This window comes from Squalius cephalus (assembly GCF_949319135.1).
Source record: "Squalius cephalus genome assembly, chromosome: 13".
NCBI lineage: Eukaryota > Metazoa > Chordata > Actinopteri > Cypriniformes > Leuciscidae > Squalius > Squalius cephalus.
In genome coordinates, this window is record NC_137134.1 from 16,456,013 (window position 1) to 16,475,249 (window position 19,237).

Genomic DNA, 19,237 nt, shown 5'->3' on the forward strand with positions numbered 1-19,237 from the left:
CCCTTGAACGGGGTCCCAAAACTTGGTCCATAGATCAAAATGAATTAATATGAAACTCGGTACACATATAGATCTCATCGTGCCGAACAACTTTCCCCTGGTCAAGTTTTACGCCAGCCCAACAGGAAGTCGGCTATTATGGGTTGTTTGGAAAAAGCTTGCTGTGGAATGTGAAATACTCCTCCTAGAAAATTCACCGTGTCCCCTCCAAACTCGGTGTGCATGAAGCCAAGACTTTGAGGATGCTAAATTGCGGACGGATTTTTGATATCTCAAACGGTTTGGCCGTGGCGAGGAATCGAATTTATGGCGAGAACAGAGAAACACGAAGTGGAATAACTTATGCATACATTAACTGATCTTGATGAAACTTCAGCAGTGTGTTTGTGGTAAGAGGCCGATCAGATGGATGTAGCTATTGTGAGTCAATAGCTGCCACCAACTGGCAGTAGGAAGTGTGTCACTTTCAACATGCTTTTGACAAAAGTTAGTTTTAACTACAGTAAAAAAAAAAATAGTTTGTATATTGTTCTCATCAAGCCGGACAACTTTCTAATTTACATTCATTCGCTCCGGCCATCAGGAAGTCAGATATTTTTGTCTGAATGTGGATTTTTTTGCAAAATCAGCCTCTGAATTTTTAGCCACTCCTCTTAAACTATTTATTTTATTCCCACCAAACTTTTTCAACATGATGAAAATACATTAAATATGCTAAATTGTGAATGGATAATAAATATCTCAAACGGCTTTGCTATGGCGAGGGATTAAAGTAATGTCCAAAAAGGAAACACTAAAAATCTTCTAATATGTAATTATATACCATTTATTTCTATATAAAAGTATACAAATATCACAACTAAACCCATTTTATTCTGTTTTTACAATTCAAGAAGAATGAAAAAGTTAAAAACAGGCTATTTAGTGCTATTTGGTTAAACAAAAAAGCAAACATAGGGCTATACTGCCCTCTTGTGTCCAAAAGGACATCAAAATAGTATATAAAACTTTTTACCAGGTAGGCCAATATTGTATTTAAATATACATTTATTAGGTATGTGTCTGAGGATATTTTCCCACCGGTTAATCGACGTGTAACACCGCTGGGGGCTTTTGAATTGCCAACTTAAAAACGAAAGTAAAATATGTTCGTCCGCAGTGACATTGATAGTGGTTGAGCGAGCGTTTCAAATGAATTCCTATGAAAGTAGGAATTAACTGAAAAACGTTCACTCTGTTCTGCTCGTTCCTCACCGTGGATGCGCACCGTTTTAAATCGCTAATATGAGCATTTTAGTTTAATTTTAAAATTAGCACCTTTTGGGGGGAGGATTGCTTGAAATTATTTTACAAAAGCACAATGTTGTGTTTTATTGCGACTGTACACAAATATAAGTTAACACTTTGCAGTTTGAATGTCGTCCTGTATAATGACGGAGTATGTTTTTATGTGTCCACTGTTCAATCGCACCCACGCCACACACACACACATACACACGGTTTACTATCTTTGTTGGGACTCTCCATAGACTTAATGGTTTTATACTGTACAAACTGTATATTCTATCTCCTCACACTAACCCTAGCCCTAAACCTACCTATCACAGAAAACTTTCTGCATTTTTACATTTCCAAAAAAACTCATTCTGTATGATTTATAAGCTTGTTTATAACAATAAGCCTGTGACACGAGTCCCCATGAGTCTGTGTGCATTCAGGTTGAAGTCCCCACCGGGATAGAAAAACATGAACACACACACACACACACACACACACACACGCACACACACACACACACACACACACACACATTCCAGCATTGTAATCTTGACTTCGCAGCCTGTTCATTATAGCCTTCATAAAATATAATACTAAAATAGTCAACCTACCTAACATATAAAAATTACACTGCTCTAAATAGTCAGTAGTACAATTCATACATTCACAGTAAGCACCGCTCCACTGTGATGTTTCCAAGCACATTTTTGTGCTTGTGAAGAGGATGATTTTTTCCATCGATATTGAAACACGAGTGAAGAACAAAGCATATAATAAAGAATAGTTTAGCATTCAAATACATCGCAAATGTTGAAACATTTTGATTCTAATGAGAGGATTACGTGAGCCCAACACTGCTTTCTTTCATTTTTATTTTTACATTAAATTTAAAGGATTTGTTGTGGAATATTTTGAGTGTATCATCAAATCAGAATAAGGTAAGTCAAGTAGTATTTTCTGTCTTTTAAATATTTATATACATATATATATATATATATATATATTTAAATATAAATATAGCTGCGAGCAGCGATGAAGGGCCAAAGCCGGCGGTACCGCCACCCTGGTGCCTTTAGGTAACTAAAGGCACCGGGGTTGCGGTGCCACCGGCTTGGGCCCGTAATCGCTGCTCGCAGCTATATTTATATATTTTTTTTACATTCAACTATTTTCTCCCAATTTATTTACATATAGGAGTTTAACTTAACCCCTTAACTGCAAGAAAATTAAAACCAAAAATCTAAACAAGTTGTGTTCAAAATTTTAGGTTGATATCTCAAAAAATTTGCTTTCAGTAAGATTTTATTTGGGCGCAGTACCAAACTTTTTCACTAGATGGACAGCCAAGCTTCCTTACTGACCATATAAGGGCACCTCCATTTTCATATATGTTTTGAGTGATCTGAACCATGTATTTCCATAATTTCATACAATTTAAGAAGTATACATCCTATTCAGAAGTAGTATGGGTGGTTTGGTTCGATAGTATTTGATTTGATTTCAACCTCTAGAGAACACATAAAAAGAGCACATATGTGCGTTATAGCTTGCTGCCGCATCACAGTAGTAGTAGTAGTAGTACAGTAGCAGTAGTAATAGTAGTAGTACAGTAGCAGTAGTAGTAGTAGTAGAATCAGTAATCGGGTGGATTTTGAAGGCAGGTTAAGACTGGATTTAGATTTTTTAAATGTACTGTGTAAAGGAATACCAATGCTTTGTTTTTCAAACAATAATAATGATAATAATTGCGTGAATATTTAAATCTGATGCATTTCGCAGGTGGTTTAAGACTGGAGTTAGATTTTTTTTTTCAAATGTACTGTAAGGGAATAATTTTTGATTTTATTTTTTATGTTTTGAAAAAGCCATTACAATTATAAAAATGACATGTTTTTGGTGAGTTTATAATGTAATCAATTTCTCATAATGTAAAAATTGTTATTACATTATGAGCTCAAGTTTTTAGTACGTTTTGAGAAAATGATTACATTATGAACATTTTATTACAATAATAATGTAATACTTATTACATTATGTGCAGTTTTTACATTATGTGCTGTTATTACATTAATGTGTAATAAATGCGTGCTGGCAGTGTGTGAACACAATCACCCTACAATGATAAAATCCACCCAACTCCCTAATCCTCATTAAACAAAAGCAGTCTCATTACGCCGTTTTGATTCTCTGAGCAGTGTGATGTCACACTGCTGAGGCCCCGCCCACGGCCGCTGACTGACAGTCCTGTATTACCATAGTTTCTGCCAAGGGGGTAATCCATCAGCCGAAACTGAAGCTTCCCTGGAGGCCGCCATTGATTAGCAGACCATCACCTTCTGTTAGCATTCCATTGACTCCCATTCATTTTGGTGTCACTTTGACAGCGAATAACTTTACATCTGAGGAGTTTAAAGACTCCATTTGTCCATTATTTATTTCTAAAGAAACTTGAAAATGTATTAAAGGCTCCATTACCTTGTAGCTTATGTTATGGCCCTGCAGAGGCAGTTTTTGTAAAAATAGGCTAACGATTGCGTCATAACCACGTGACTCTCTGTCGCACAGTAGAGAGATTACCGTATAGACAGGAGGAGAAGCTCGCAGGCAATCGGGGGGATGTGGAGGCAAAATGACAAAATTATTAATCAGAATACTTAGCAAAAGTTGCTCCTGCTCCTAGCTCATGGACAGCTCCTACTCACACTCTCCGTCTCTGCAAGTTTCAGAAGGGAATGATTCAGATTTCTCTTGGCACAGCTACTAGAATACAGACAGGTTGCTCATGTCACATCTACGTCGTCAAGCTCAGTTTGAGTCTGCGCAGTACGCTCAGCCATCAGGAAGTGAGTGCTTCTAATTGACTTCACTTTTCTCTGTTGAAGTCTATGGGGTCGCTGTGTCCATTTCTTATACTGTCTATGGTTTCTGCCCTCAGCGAGTTGTATGCTATCCGCCATTTTCTCCACACTCGAGCAGCTGTAGCGACAACAATGTCTCAGCAATCCCGGTGTTCTGTTGTTGGATGTAAGTGTTGTTATGGCAATTAATTTTACTTCATGTAAAGTTTGTGCTTGCAAGATAACAGAGATTAGTATGGAAGTAAAATATTGGCAAATGTTTTTGAAACAAAAAAGCCTGTTGAATTGCACTAGCCTACTTGAAAAAAAAAATGCATTAACCATGCTTGCATTTTAATGCATTGTATTTTTAGGACATGCATTTAAGCTGTGAATATTTCAATTAAAAACATTTTAAACGCATTTTCATTATTAAAAATTCAATAATCCATATTCACCTTTCATATTTCACTTCCAAAATATTCAAACTGTTTAAAGATACAACCTATAATATTCAACAGGCAATTTTCGGTCCATTTTATTTCGCTTTGCAAATTCGCTTTCTCAAATTCAGTGGTTCAAATTCGACAGAAAATTATACGTTGACATCCAGAAACTGCAGGAAAAGCAGTAGATTACCGAGCATACTCTTCATCTGCTGTTAGTCGATCTCACCAGCACGGGGTGCAAAAGCACGTGTTGTTGACGAAGACCAGCAACAGTTAAAGCAAGCCATTCATTCATAAAAACTCATGTCAGAAATGTAAGTGTATTTGTGATTATTATGACGGCTTTTTATGTTAAATTCAGTGTCTTCACGGTTACTTTTCCTGTGTAGCCTACATGCATCTTTCTCTACCGTGAACGAGATTATAATGTTATTCCCCGATGCGGATGTACAGATCCAATGTTACATTTGAGGTTGACATACTGTATATTTCTCTTGGTTGTTTAGTTGCCTAAACTTTATATTGTGGCGATGTGCTGCATGCAGTAGGCTAGGGTTTCCCTCAATACTTCAGGATTCCCCTTCTGGACATATAAAATGCTTAACGTAGCTTAGACTCAGAATATGAACTTATCGTGCAGTTTAATGCTGAACATTTCCCAGTGATATACTGGCACAAAGTTGGCTTGAAATCAATAGTCTGTCTGCATCCTGCAAGACTTCAAGTTACGCCCCTTCAAGTTACGCCCCACTTCAAGTTACACCCCTTCAAGTTACGCCCATTCAAGTTACGTCCACTTCAAGTTACGCCCCACTTCAAGTTACGCCCCTTCAAGTTACGCCCCAGCGATTAGAGAACAGACAGTTCTGTATGCTTTTGAATCGCTCTCGTACGAGTTTAACATAAACTTATACCATGGTCTGGGTGAATACTCAAATCTGATTGGCTGCAGGGTGTCCATTAAAAAGTGATAGTTTACTCCTAGTAAATAAACCGTCAGGTGTAACCAGGGAAACCAAGTTATTGTTTGTAAAAACTTTAGATTTCGATTGTAAAAGTAATTAAACTATAAACTAATGTTTTAAAAATGTGTTATTTGGCAAGGGACCATGGTATAAGGGGGTAATGCCGCTGCGCGTCGGACGGTTCACGCCTCGTCGTCGTCCATTAATACGGTACCTGACAATGGACACCTCGCCGGGCATTAACCCTTACAGAACATACTAGAGTAGATTAAACTGACTCTTAGCTGTTCAAGAACCGAAATACTTGTTTTGGTATGCAGTAAAGCAAGCTGCAATCTGCATTAGTGCCAGGGTATTGAAAATGTATTTCAAGAAACCATATTGCGATGTATTGTTTAATTTGTATTATCAATTATTCTTCCCACTTCAACTAAAGTGTGGAGCTAGCACTAATATTTCCTTCTGAAATTGGGCTTTATTTCTTTTCTTTTTTTCTTTTTTTTTTTAAAAATAAATAATTTTAAACATCTTTTGATGTCTTACTGTATGACTGATTTGCTGATGATTAAAAATGTTGACTGATATCAACAGCACTAAAGAACAGCTAAATGCACCGCTGACAAACAAACCTTATTATACTTTTAAGATAAATGAACAACAAACACACCCATAACAAAATCTTTTAATTGAAAGGCAACACAATGAGGGTTTAAGGACAAATGAGGAATTGTCACTCAAAAGCACCACAGCTGCACAAAAAATAAAGAGGAAACCGTCGTAAACTGGTATAGAAAACAATAAATTAGACGACATCTATGCATTTACATCTATTAGGTGACATCTTACCCATGCATTTACATTTAATAATGGAAAGTGACCACTCCAGGGCAAATGTCCATTTTTCTGTCCCTAGCCTTTACAGAAATATTACACTTAAAAGACACTTTAGGGTTACAATTTCTTTATTTTTAAAATAAAACAATATGTTATTTGAACAATTACACCTTCTTGAGCCATCAATGTGGCAATATTTGATTTTTAATTAATTATATAGAATTTCAAGCACCACAGAAGTGCTCGTCCCCGGAAAATGCTTTATTTTTGTCAATAACAGGGTTTTCCGCCATTTAAAATACAATAATGTATACATAACTATCAAAAATATTATGTAAATGACATTAAAAAAAACTAAATGCTGAATAAATATTATAAAATTTATAATGAAAGTAGTGGTCCCCTGGAGTTGTGTCACTGGTGTTACCGTTAAACAAAAATCTCTCATTTTAAAATAAAAATCACACTTATGACATCACTTGACTTTCTTCTTCCAATTTCCTGAATATCTATGAAGAAAGGCCCATGGTAAATCCACTGTCTCTTTTCAGTTATCAGACATTTTCTCATTTATCTCATGATTTCATATGAAACTTTTAGTTGAATTCATTGGTATGACCTACTTAATTGTTAGGGAATTGTAAAAATGGATACAAATGGATTAAACTACTTAATTTAGTATACCATGATTGACAACATGTGGTTTGATACCTTGCAGCAGCCATTTTGTAAAATGAATTTTTCATGAAAATTGTCACTGGTGTCACCTTTCTTATGGGTAACACCAGTGTCTCCCATTTATAGATAACCTTTATTCAAAGCTATTCATTTAGATTGTATGCCAGATGTAACAATTTAGTCTCATCTACTTAATTATAGTTGAAGAATAATGATCTTTGGTCTTAGAAAAAAAAAAGACAGTAACACCAGTGACACAATGAATCACCAATGACATACAGTATATGTCACATTAAATAAAATATCACATGTGACATGATGATAATTTTGCATCCATTTAATTCTGCTTACACTCAAATGTTAAGATTTAAAGGATTGCATCATTACTTGATTTTAACTGGTTTTCAAATATTTTCATCGTTATAGCAAACACATGGTTGCGCAAATTAACTTTCAAGCAAACTTTTAACAAACCTTATTAAAATAAATAAAACATAATCTCCTTATTTGTTGCATTATTTAATATTATTTTACTGTAACTCTGACTACTGCTAAAAAAAAGGGAAATAATATTTCATAAAAACCTTTAATATTGCACAATATTAATATTAAATAAATGCACAACAAATATATATATATAAAAAAATCATTAAGCTGTAATTTATGTGTACTCATAAAGTCAAAGGGTAATCTAACATCTTTCCATATAAAAGTGGACGTTTCTGTAGAATGACCTGGCTGTCTGTGTGACACTCAGCGAGACAGATTGACGAGCTCAAAGTTCCAAACGCTTTACTCTGCCCTTGCTGCAATGTAAAAAGCGGCAATATGACAATACACTTCGATTTACACGGTTATCTCGGGTAAATATTCTTACCGTTGTCTCTATACGAGCTGGTATCTTGCCGTCAACATCTCGTTTTGAGTTGGACATATCGCGTGGTTCTGTGTGATTTGGACAACTTCAAGTTACGCCCACTTCCTGTTACACCCCTCTCTTCAGTCTCTTGCAGTCCGCAGACAGACCCAACTCCTTGAAATTGGACATTCGCACATTTAGGGACCGTCTCTAAGGTTACATACGACATTGGTAGGCTATACACGTTTCTAACTTAAATAGCATTTTAATAGAACGACTTACAGTATTAAAACCAACTGTAAAGTGTTCATGTAGGTGTCAGGCATAATGCGCAGACTTTAGATTTTTGATATTTATTCAAATAAATTGAAGTTTGCTAATGAAGTTAGAAACGTGTATGCCAATGCTTTAGAGATGCTCCCTAAATGTGCGAATGCCCAATGTCAAGCCAATTTTACATTTAGGCTACATTTAGTGATTTAGCAGACGCTTTTATCCAAAACGATTTACAGTTAAACTAACAATAGGACTACAAAATGCAAGTGCTATGACTCTTCCCAGTTTAATCTGATGCAGTACATGTGTATGTGTGTGTGTGTGTGTGTGTGTACAGCCTACATATATATACAGTATATATATTCTGTATTAATGTGCATGAAGCGCAATCACACACACACACACATAAAGACAGTCACTTGCACTCAGAGACATTGAGTACAGAAACATTCAGGAGCACATAAATTTGTAGTCAAATGCTGCCCCAAGTCTTTTATTAGTATAATCGCGGACACTAAATGCTGCTCAAAAATGTACAGTATATGAATGTATTGTTTTTTATTATTATTTGTTTAGGTGGGATCTGTCCACCACCTCCATATCTTCAACATGGAGACTACAGCATCATCAGTACGGAAACAGATGTGATTACAGAGGTATCGTACACTTGCCAGTCTTATGTGCTGGACAAGCAACAGGAATCTTATAAGTGTGTGGATGGAAAATGGGAGACTCCTCCGAAATGTCTGAGTGAGTCATTCAATTACAAATTAATTCTCTTTCGCTTTTTTGTAAAAACAAATCTCTAATTGTTTTGTATTGTTTTTCACTGGACGATGTCTCTGTCATAGGGCCTTGTGAAATTGATGACATAGTTGAGAAGTACAATCTACAGCTCCCTACAGAAAAGGTCTATATAACACATGCTAACACGTATAGGCTTAACTGTACGGCTGGATGGAATACTGGAAGTGAGATGAGAGCATATGTGGACGTGTCGTGTTCTAATGGGTATCTTCAGATTGACAAAAGTTGTGAGTAATGTTTCTCATTTTCAATCTGAATTAGTCATGTTGGTGTTCTGGACATTTATTTATTATTTTTTTTGTTTTTTTCCAGGTGATACACAAAATAACTGAAAATAAACTAGAGTGGTATGGTAATGTAACCCAGTTCGATTTTAAGAATGACTTCTAGTATTTACTTTCAGATGTTTTTAGCACTAAATGTTGATATATAAAATGACTACTGCAAACCCAAACTGATGAATATTAAATATTTTCAGTGGCCTAATAATGTAAAAATTCAGCATGTAATTATGTTTATGAAGACGGAGAGACACACTCAAGCTTGTATCTCATTCTCATTCAGCTACAAATATTACTTATAGAATTATATATTATCTCTGTCACAGCCACCAGCTGGAGTGCCCATGATCTCCCTCAGAGGACACTACTTCCTTCTGCTTTCTCAACATGAACGTCTCGGTTACGGATGTAACCCTCGTTCCCTGAGTGGGAACGGAGACGTTACGTCGGATGACGACGATTGGGGTTTCGCTTAGAAGCCTATCACCTTCGAGTATATAAAACGAGCCAATGGCAATGAAATGCCATGGGTCTGCGGAATTTGCATAGCGTATCTCCGCCCACCGCAGGGGGTATATAAGGAAGTACGCTGCAAACATGCAGATATGTCTTCGCTGAGGAGTCGAAACTGAACCCAGGCGTTTTTCAGCGATACAGCGGAAGTGGCAGGAAGACGTAACGTCTCCGTTCCCACTCAGGGAACGAGGGTTACATCCGTAACCGAGACGTTCCCTTTCGTGGTCACTCCGAGTTACGTCGGATGACGACGATTGGGGTTCCAGTCTAATCACGCCACCTCGGCTGTCATCCAGTGCCCTGCGTAAGTCTGAGCTCCCTGTTGTGAGACTAGCACGAACGAAGGAGTCCTACTTAACACAGGAATACCAAGGTACACTGGGAAGCATATCCCAGAGGAAATATGCAATTATGCCCAACCATTACGGGGGGGACTTGAAATACACATATGACCCAGAGGGATGCATATGGGGAATCACTGGGGTGTCCAGCCGCAGGTGGAATATTTAAACCCCAGGGGTGGCAAGGTGGCTTGCCAAGGGAAAGACACACGCTCAAAAGAGACTTACAGTGGAATACACATGTGGGGGTTGCCCAGAGGGGGGACCATGCACATGGAGGCACCTAGTCAAGCGCAAAAGCTGCATTATGGCAGAATGGCATAAGTCAGGCGTTGACGTAACCAGTGCTGGAGGAACTCAGAGCTTATCAGACTCACCTGAGAAGATGATCGCACGTATCCCGTCCATGGAGAGGAATGGCGAGCAAGCGAAGACACCTGAGCAGAATCTAGTACCGGCTGGTTGAAGCGAGTACATGGGAAGAAACTGGCTCTACTCGGAGATTATAGAATCTCGCGAATGTGTTGGGTGTCGCCCAGCCTGCAGCTCTACAAATGTCTGTTAGCGAGGCGCCATGCGCTAGAGCCCAAGAGGAAGCCACACTACGAGTGGAGTGAGCTTTCACACCAAGGGGGCATTGACGACCTTGCTGCTGGTATGCCAAAGCAATGGTATCCACTATCCAGTGAGATAACCTTTGCTTTGAGAGAGCTTTTCCCTTCAGCTTCCCACCATAACAGACAAAGAGCTGGTCTGAGGTCCTGAAACACCGCGTTCTGTCAACGTAAGCACGAAGGGCGCAAACTGGACAGAGCAGTGCCAAGGCTGGGTCTGCCTCCTCCAAGGGCAGCGCTTGCAGGTTCACTACCTGGTCTCGAAAGGGTGTGGTAGGAACCTTGGGCACGTATCCAAGCCGGGGTCTCAGAATCACGTGAGAGTTAGCCGGCCCGAATTCCAGGCACGCTTCGTCAACCGAAAATGCCTGCAGGTCCCCTACCCTCTTGATGGAGGCCAATGCAACCAGGAGCGCTGTCTTCATAGACAGGAACTTAAGCTCTGCTGATTGCAAAGGCTCAAATGGAACACTCTGCAGGGCAGTTAGAACCACTGAGAGGTCCCAAGAGGGTACGAGGGGAGGACGAGGAGGATTCAGTCTTCTCGCTCCCCTCAGGAACCTGACGATCAGGTCGTGCTTCCCCAGAGACTTACCATCAACTGCTTCGTGATGTGCGGCAATGGCGGCAACATACACTTTCAGGGTGGAGGGAGACAGCCTTCGCTCCAACCCTTCTTGCAGGAAGGAAAGCACGACACTGATGGGGCAATTCGTGGGTTCTTGATGTTTAGAAGACTCCATATGAGGAGGTGGCGAGCGAGTTGCGACATACGGCGGGAGCGTAGACCACCTTGATGGTTGATGTACGCTACTGTCGCGGTATTGTCTGATCGGACTAGTACGTGCTGGCCCCTGAGCAGCGCACGGAAGCGGTGCAGGGCGAGACGTACAGCCAGCAACTCGAGGCAATTGACATGCCAAAGGCGCTGGGGTCCTGTCCAGGAGCCCGCGGCAGCATGACCATTGCACATGGCGCCCCAACCCGTGGCAGAGGCATCTGTTGAAACAACAACATGCCGGGAAACTCGTTCTATGGGCACTCCGGCCCGAAGAAAATTGAGGTTCGACCACGGGGTGAAGGTCTGACGGCAGGCTGGAGTCACTGGGACTCGGAGCGTGCCGTGTTGCCATGCCCACCTCGGGACTCGATCGCGAAGCCAAAGCTGAAGCGGTCTCATATGAAGCAATCCCAGCGGCGTTACTGCGGCTGTGGATGCCATATGCCCCAGGAGCCTCTGAAATAATTTCAGTGGAACCGCACTCTTGCCCTCGAACTGACGAAGACAAGTCAGCAGTGACTGCGCGCTCGCTCGTAAGCTGCGCGCACATGGCGACCGAGTCGATCTCCATACCGAGAAAAGAGATCCTCTGCACGGGGCAGAGTTTGCTCTTCTCCCAGTTGACCCGAAGGCCCAGACGAACTAGGTGCTGAAGCACTAGGTCCCTGTGTTCGCAAACCTGGTCTCGAGAGTGAGCTAGGATTAGCCAGTCGTCGAGATAGTTCAGGATGCGAACCCCGTGTTCCCGGAGGGGAACAAGGGCTGCCTCGACGACCTTCATGAAGACGCGAGGAGACAGGGCTAGTCCGAAAGGGAGAACCGCGTACTGGTATGCCTGCCCCTCGAAAGCAAACCGTAGAAACGGTCTGTGTCGAGGTAAAATGGAGACATGGAAGTAGGCGTCCTTCAGGTCGATCGCTGCAAACCAATCCTGTGGCCGCACACACTGGAGGATGTGTTTGGCCGTTAGCATCTTGAACGGCAGCCTGTGAAGGGAGCGGTTCAAGACGCGTAAGTCGAGGATTGGCCGTAACCCACCGGACTTCTTGGGTACAATGAAGTAAGGGCTGTAGAAGCCGGACTTCATCTCGGCTGGAGGGACAATCTCGATCGCACCCTTCGCCAGTAGGGTGGCGACCTCCGCTCTCATGACAGGAGCATTGCCACCGACCATAGTGAAGCGGACTCCCCTGAAGCGGGGAGGAGATCGCGCGAACTGAATCGCGTAGCCAAGCCTGATGGTTCTCGCGACCCAGCGGGACAGTCTGGGAAGCTCTAGCCAGGCCTCCAGAAAGTGCACCAGCGGGGTCATACGGACCACAGACGTACCGTCGGTGGGGCAGCGAGGCGGAATGACCGGCACCGGCGAGGGTGGCATAGCGGCCCTGTGCGGGGGCACGGTCATTAACCGCGTCCTGCCAGAGGAGGCCAGGGGAGGGCGCGCGTCCTACGGGGGCGTGCTCTGGCAGGGGTCTGGCGACAGAGGGGGATGAGAGGAGCGTGGCCCGTGGGCGGCGCGTGCTGTCATCCCGCACCTCTGGGACAGAGGAGGGCGGCAGTGGCGGGACCCGAGGGTGGCGCACACTGCGGCTCTCGGGCTCTGTTGGCTCAGGATTGGGGAAATCGATTCTGTCTTTAACCACATTAGGGTGCTGCCCGTCCTTGGACGAGCAGCGGGGAGTGGAGAACAAAAGATTCTCCCCCGGCCCTCCACCGGGGGAAGGAGTGGCCCTGCTGCCAGCTCCTGAACAGAAAGGAGAGCCAATCCTGAGCTGCCCGTCTCAGGAGCGCCGCTTAGCCTGGCGTTTAGCGGGCTGCGGGGCTGGAGAGGGCTGTGGCGCCTTCCTACGGCTTCCTCCACGACGCGGCCGAGATGAAGGCTGCTGCTGGGGCCGTGCGGGAGGGGCGGGAGCCGCGGGAGGGCGCCCTCGGCGGCGAGCAGGCTGAGGATTCTGTACCGACGGCTGAGCAGCAGAGCGTCGGGGCAGAATGTGCTTAATCGCCTCAGTCTGCTTCTGAGCAGTCGAGAACTGTTGGGCAAAGTCCTCGACTGCACCGCCGAAAAGGCCGGCCTGGGATATGGGAGCGTCGAGCAAACGAGTCCGCTCTGGCTCACGCATATCAGCCAGGTTCAGCCAGAGATGTCTCTCCTGGACCACAGCTGTGGACATCACCAGACCCAGGGAGCGCGCGGTCACCTTCGTCGCCCGGAGAGCGAGGTCAGTGGCGGCGCGCAGCTCATCGAAGAGCCCTGGGTCTGTCCTACCCTCGTGCATGTCACGGAGCATCTTGGCCTGGTAGACCTGTAAGACGGCCATGGCATGCAAAGAGGCAGCTGCCTGTCCCGCCGCTCTGTAAGATTTCGCCACCATGGTAGACGAGAATCTACAGGCTTTGGACGGGTGCTTAGGATCACCACGTGATGAAGCGCTTGCCGGACACAGCTGCATCGCGACAGAACGTTCAACCGTGGGAATCCCAGTGTACCCACAAGCATCAGCCTTATCGAGGGGAGGAAAGGCGGAGAAAGCCGACGAACGATCCCGGGAAGACATGGGAGCCTTCCAGGACCGCGTGACTTCCTCATGCACTTCCGGGAAGAATGGCATTGGGGTTGGGCGACGACGAGTGTCAGCGGCCGCTCCCAAAAACCAATCATCCAGCCGCGAGCGCACTGGATCGGGTGGCGGGGACCACTCGAGCCCAATGGCCGCGGCTGCCCGGGAAAGCATGGCAGTCAGCTCGGGATCAGACTCGGGCAATGCTGGCGCGCCCGAGGGCGGCAACACAGCCGAATCCTCACTTCCCGAGGACTCACGCCCACCTTGTGATGCAGCGATCGACATCGTATCCTCTTCTGGAGCGCCAAACGAAACGCGCGGGGCCTCCGTAGAGGGACCAGCGATCTCAGTCTGGACACTCGCGGGTCCCAATGCTGAAGAGGGGTGTGTGGACCGCGGACGTGTCGGCGGTGTGTCCCACACAGTTACCCTCAGGTCACCCTGGCCACCAGCCGAAGTACAGCCTCGTGGGGAGACCGTAGATCGGGGTGTGGATGAGGGGACTCTCGCTCTAGTGAGCTCATTGAGTCTCGACCGCAGCATGGAGATGGTCATGTTCCCGCAGTGGGAACATGAGTCATCCACAAACGCTGCTTTAGCGTGATCAACGCCCAAACACGCTAAGCAGAGATTGTGCCCATCAGAAAAGAATATGTCGCGACCACAACCAGAAGTGCACGGGTGAGGCATCTTTAAAAAGACGTGCCACGTGCAATGCTCTTTTTGTGAGAGGAAAACTCTGCAGATGCTGAAGCGAACAGGGAGAAATCACACTATCTGTCAGATCACTGAGCAGATCAGCAGGGTAGTGAGCACTCGCTGAAATCGCCGTCACACCAACACTGGAGAGTTCGCTCGTCTCGAAGGGATGAGAAGACTAACTCAGAATATTTGGCTTGCAGGAGTGGAGAAGTTCTCGGCTCCGAAGCGAAAACATATCTGCATGTTTGCAGCGTACTTCCTTATATACCCCCTGCGGTGGGCGGAGATACGCTATGCAAATTCCGCAGACCCATGGCATTTCATTGCCATTGGCTCGTTTTATATACTCGAAGGTGATAGGCTTCTAAGCGAAACCCCAATCGTCGTCATCCGACGTAACTCGGAGTGACCACGAAAGGGAACTACTTTTCCCATAACCCATTACTCGGAATAACTAGTGTTTTGATTACTTTCACCTGTGTGTTATTATTTTATTTACTCTTACCTATATAAGCCCTGTGTATTCACTAGGGCTGTCAACGAATATTCTAAATTCGAATATATATTCGAATAGTTTTAAAAAACAGGAATTCGAACGTGAAAATTAATATTCGAATGTGAATTTCGAATATGGAAAAACACGCCCGCGGAAGCAGAGGCGCGGCTGTCTGCTTTGCGAGTGGGCGCGCGCGCTGCCTGACGGACAGGTCACACGAGTCGCACTGTCTAGCACAGCGTCACTGCTGAAAGTTGACAGTGCACTAAAAAGACAATGGAATAAATTGCAGTCAGTTTTTCCTTTTTTAATACAAGCACCAAGTAGCCTTTTTCTTTTTTAATAGCACTTTATTTTTTATGAACCTCAGGGTAAAATTTCTTTGTTGTCACATTTCTCGGAATTGTGTGCCTCGTTTTATTTAACGTTAAACAGAAAAGTTCCATGTTTACCACAGCACAGCTCGCTCGGAGCGTTCAATGTCGGTTCTATACTGTAAAACTTCAATTAATGTTAATAAATTTGTTTCAATCACTGAATAAAGCCTGCTATATTTGGGACAAGAGTCGCGACCTTAAATTGCTTGCACAAAACTCTTGATCAGCACTGTGTCTTGGTTTTTTGATATTATCTTCCTGTATTCTTGATTTTCCTTTTTTTCACCTGTGTTTTCTGCCCTGTTGCTTTTTTAGATAGTTTGACCCTTTGCCTGTTATATTATATGGACTATGATTCTCAATTGTCCCAATAAAGCTGCATTTGAATGTTCAACGCATGCAAGTCTCTGAGCCGTTCGTAATAATCTTAAAGAAATTGTTTGTATTTATTATCTTTTAGTATTCATTTAATGACCCTTGTGATTAAAAACATGTTAGTAATTATAGTGACTTGGGTGTGGATTTTAGTTCAACATATTTCTTGCATTATTTATGCATTTTATTTACGCAAAACATTTATTTATGCAAACTCAGCTAAAATAAGTCACCTTTTCAGGATACTTATTTTAAAGATAATTTTGTAAAATCCAGATAAACTATACAGATTTTTATTGGAAAGGGTTTAAACAATGTTTTTCATGCTTGTTTACTAAACCTTAACAATTACAGTATTGCACATGCACCAGTGAAAAAGTCCTTAAGACACAAACAATTTACAGAGAACTGAACAAGTTATGATAACTGAACTGAGCTGGACGATGACATCATTTCTTTAGAACTGCTTTATAGATAAAATGAGCTAACTTAATAATTGATGATCTTTACAACAGAACTGAATCGACACAGAACTAAACAGCCGAAACTGACTGCTACTGTTGATATTGCCAGACTGAGTTTCCCAGTCCTAATCCAGTCTGTAATGCTGCCTGAATCATAATCATACACTGTTCGCTTGTTGGCCAGAGGAGAACTGGCCCCCGACTGAGCCTGGGTTCTCTGTAGGTTTTTTTCTCCATTCTGTCTCCTGATGGAGTTTTGGTTCCTTGCCACTGTTGCCTTGGCTCTTGGCTTGCTTAGTTAGGGACATTTAATATTCAACAATATTATTGATCTGCCTTACTTAAGGTGGACGATGAAACAATTTTCTTCTAGAAACAAACTTTGTTGTATTATTTTCTTGTTATCACTGTGAAGCTGCTTTAATACAATCTGTATTGTAAAAATTGCTATATAAATAAAGGTGACTTGACTTGACTAATGTACAACTTGAGAGGCTGTTCATGTCCAGTTTCTAATTATGTACAATAACACCAATGAGTAGGCAGCATTAATGTGGCATCTTCCTCCATTGACAGCCAAACTAAAGTAGCTGTGTTTTTGTCATGATCCCAGCCTTTGTTTCTCTTGCTCTTGTGTTTCTCTTGTGGTTTGTCAGTCATTGTTTGCTGTAACATGCTCCTATCCTGAGCTTCTTTATTTGCCTTGGTTCCCTGTTTTTGTTTCGTTAATAAAAATTATCTTATTTTAATAAACTTATTAAATTAATAAAATTATGTCATGATCCCAGCCTGTGTTTCCCTGTGTTGTGTGGGGACTTTTGTGTTATTTCCTGTCCTAGTGCCTTTGCATGATCCTAATTGGACTCTGGAATATTACATTCAGCTTTTAAGGTGGGTGTGGTGGAGAAGGAACGCGACATTCATGCTGTACCCACCATGCCAGAGTCTCCACTCGTCTTGGCTACCACACCAGTGTCTCCAGTCGACATGTCATGGCCGCCACGCCTGGGTCTTCAGCCAAGATGGCCGCCACGCCTGAACCTCCAGCCGTCATGGACGACACACCAAAGTTCCCAGTCGCCATGAACGTCGCACATGAAGCCATTAAGGTGGTCCCTATGAGAGTGAGACTGGCATCCAGCTTGGAGGACACACCGCTGATGTCAGTGCATGCAGCCGGCATCCCTAGAACAGCGTCATCTAGCTCACTGCCCTCAGCACTCTCAAGCCTGCGCTTGTCCAGCCCAGAGGTCATTCCCTTGTTCTCGGTACTCCCTGTTACGACAATGGCCATTTTGTGTGTTTGGGCCGCACATTGCTCTTCAGCCAATGAGTCCGCTCCAGAGCCCACTTTTGTCCCTGAGTTTCTTGACAGCCTTGATGCGACCACAAAGGTCGTCCCTGAACTTCCTGTGTACCTCGACACGACCACAGAGGCCGTACCTGAACTTCTTTTCTGCCTTGATGCGACCGCAGAGGTCCTCCCAGAACTTCTTGTCTGCCTCGACCGCAGAGGTCGTCCCTGAACTTCCTGTCTGCCTCGACGCGACTGCAGAGGTCGTACCTGAACTTCCTGTTTGCCTCGACGTGACCGCAGAGGTCGTCCCTGAACTTCCTGTCTGCCTCGACGCGACTGCAGAGGTCGTACCTGAACTTCCTGGTTCTTGGTTGTCCTCAACCTTGGTTGTCTTGGTTGTCCTCATCAATGCCTTGGTGGACTTCAGCCCGGTCTGCTCTGCCATGGGGGTCTTTAGCTCGTCTATTCTTCTGTGGTGGTCTTCTGCTCCGCCATGGGAATCTTCAGCTCTTCTTGCCCAGCCCGCTCCACCTTCATCTCCTGCTCTGCCTTCGTCTCCAGTTATTCCACTCCATGGACCTCGCCCTCCATCCCACCCCTAGGCCCGCCTCCGCTCTACCGCCCTCCTGGACTTGCTTTTAGGAGCATCTGGAAGTCACTCCTTTGAGGATGGGTAATGTCATGAGGATCCCAGCATGTGTCCCCCTGTCTTGTGTAAGGACTTTTGTGTTATTTCCTGTCTTGTGCCATGTTTTGTAATTCTTTATAGTTTTTCAATTTGATCAGTCTCCCCAGGTGTGTCTTGTTAGTTCCCTTGGTTACCCTCGTGTGTTCCCATGACAATTTACAACGCCCCTTTTTTACCTTGTTAGCCTGTGTATAAATTGCCCTTGAGTTTCTCTTGTGGTTTGTCAGTCATTGTTTGCTGTAACATGATCCTGTCCTGAGCTGGATTCCCTGTTTGTTTTGTTAATAAAGTAGTGCTTGCATGTCTCTGCTTCGTCCCTGCCTCAGCATTACAGAATTTGAATTGAATCAGTCTAATTACTAAGTTTGAAAACTGAATAAATAAAACAAAAATTTGCACAAAATAACCTCAAATCAGACCGGCTCTGTCAACCAGTCATTTTTCTCTTCAGACAAACAATCATATCTTCATTTATGCTTTTTGAGAATTATTTACTCTAACTAAGAGCAAAACTGACCATTCTCTAAATCATTTAATTAAATTGTAATGTCTGCTCCAGCACCAGACTTTTTCAGAATTTTCACCTGCAACAACTGATCATATTTTCATCAATACTTTACTCTCACTTAGAATAAAATCAATCAATATTTAAACTTCCCAACCAATTTTTAAACCTCTTAATTTCCTTAAATGCAGCATGGCAATAAGACAAGTAAAATTTAATTTGAGTTCTCAATTTTTTTGCAAATATTGTAGCACTG

General features: G+C 43.2%; 1 protein-coding gene and 1 long non-coding RNA gene across 2 annotated transcripts in view; both read left to right on the forward strand.

Moving 5' to 3' along the window:
- Positions 1 to 19,237, forward strand: part of LOC307170184 (complement factor H-like) — a 268,514-nt gene that overhangs the window by 62,322 nt on the left and 186,955 nt on the right. The window lies entirely within an intron of this gene.
- Positions 8,854 to 9,333, forward strand: LOC307170199. Its single transcript, XR_013823312.1, has 3 exons — positions 8,854 to 8,926; positions 9,028 to 9,210; positions 9,296 to 9,333. It is a non-coding gene; the product is annotated as an uncharacterized lncRNA (long non-coding RNA).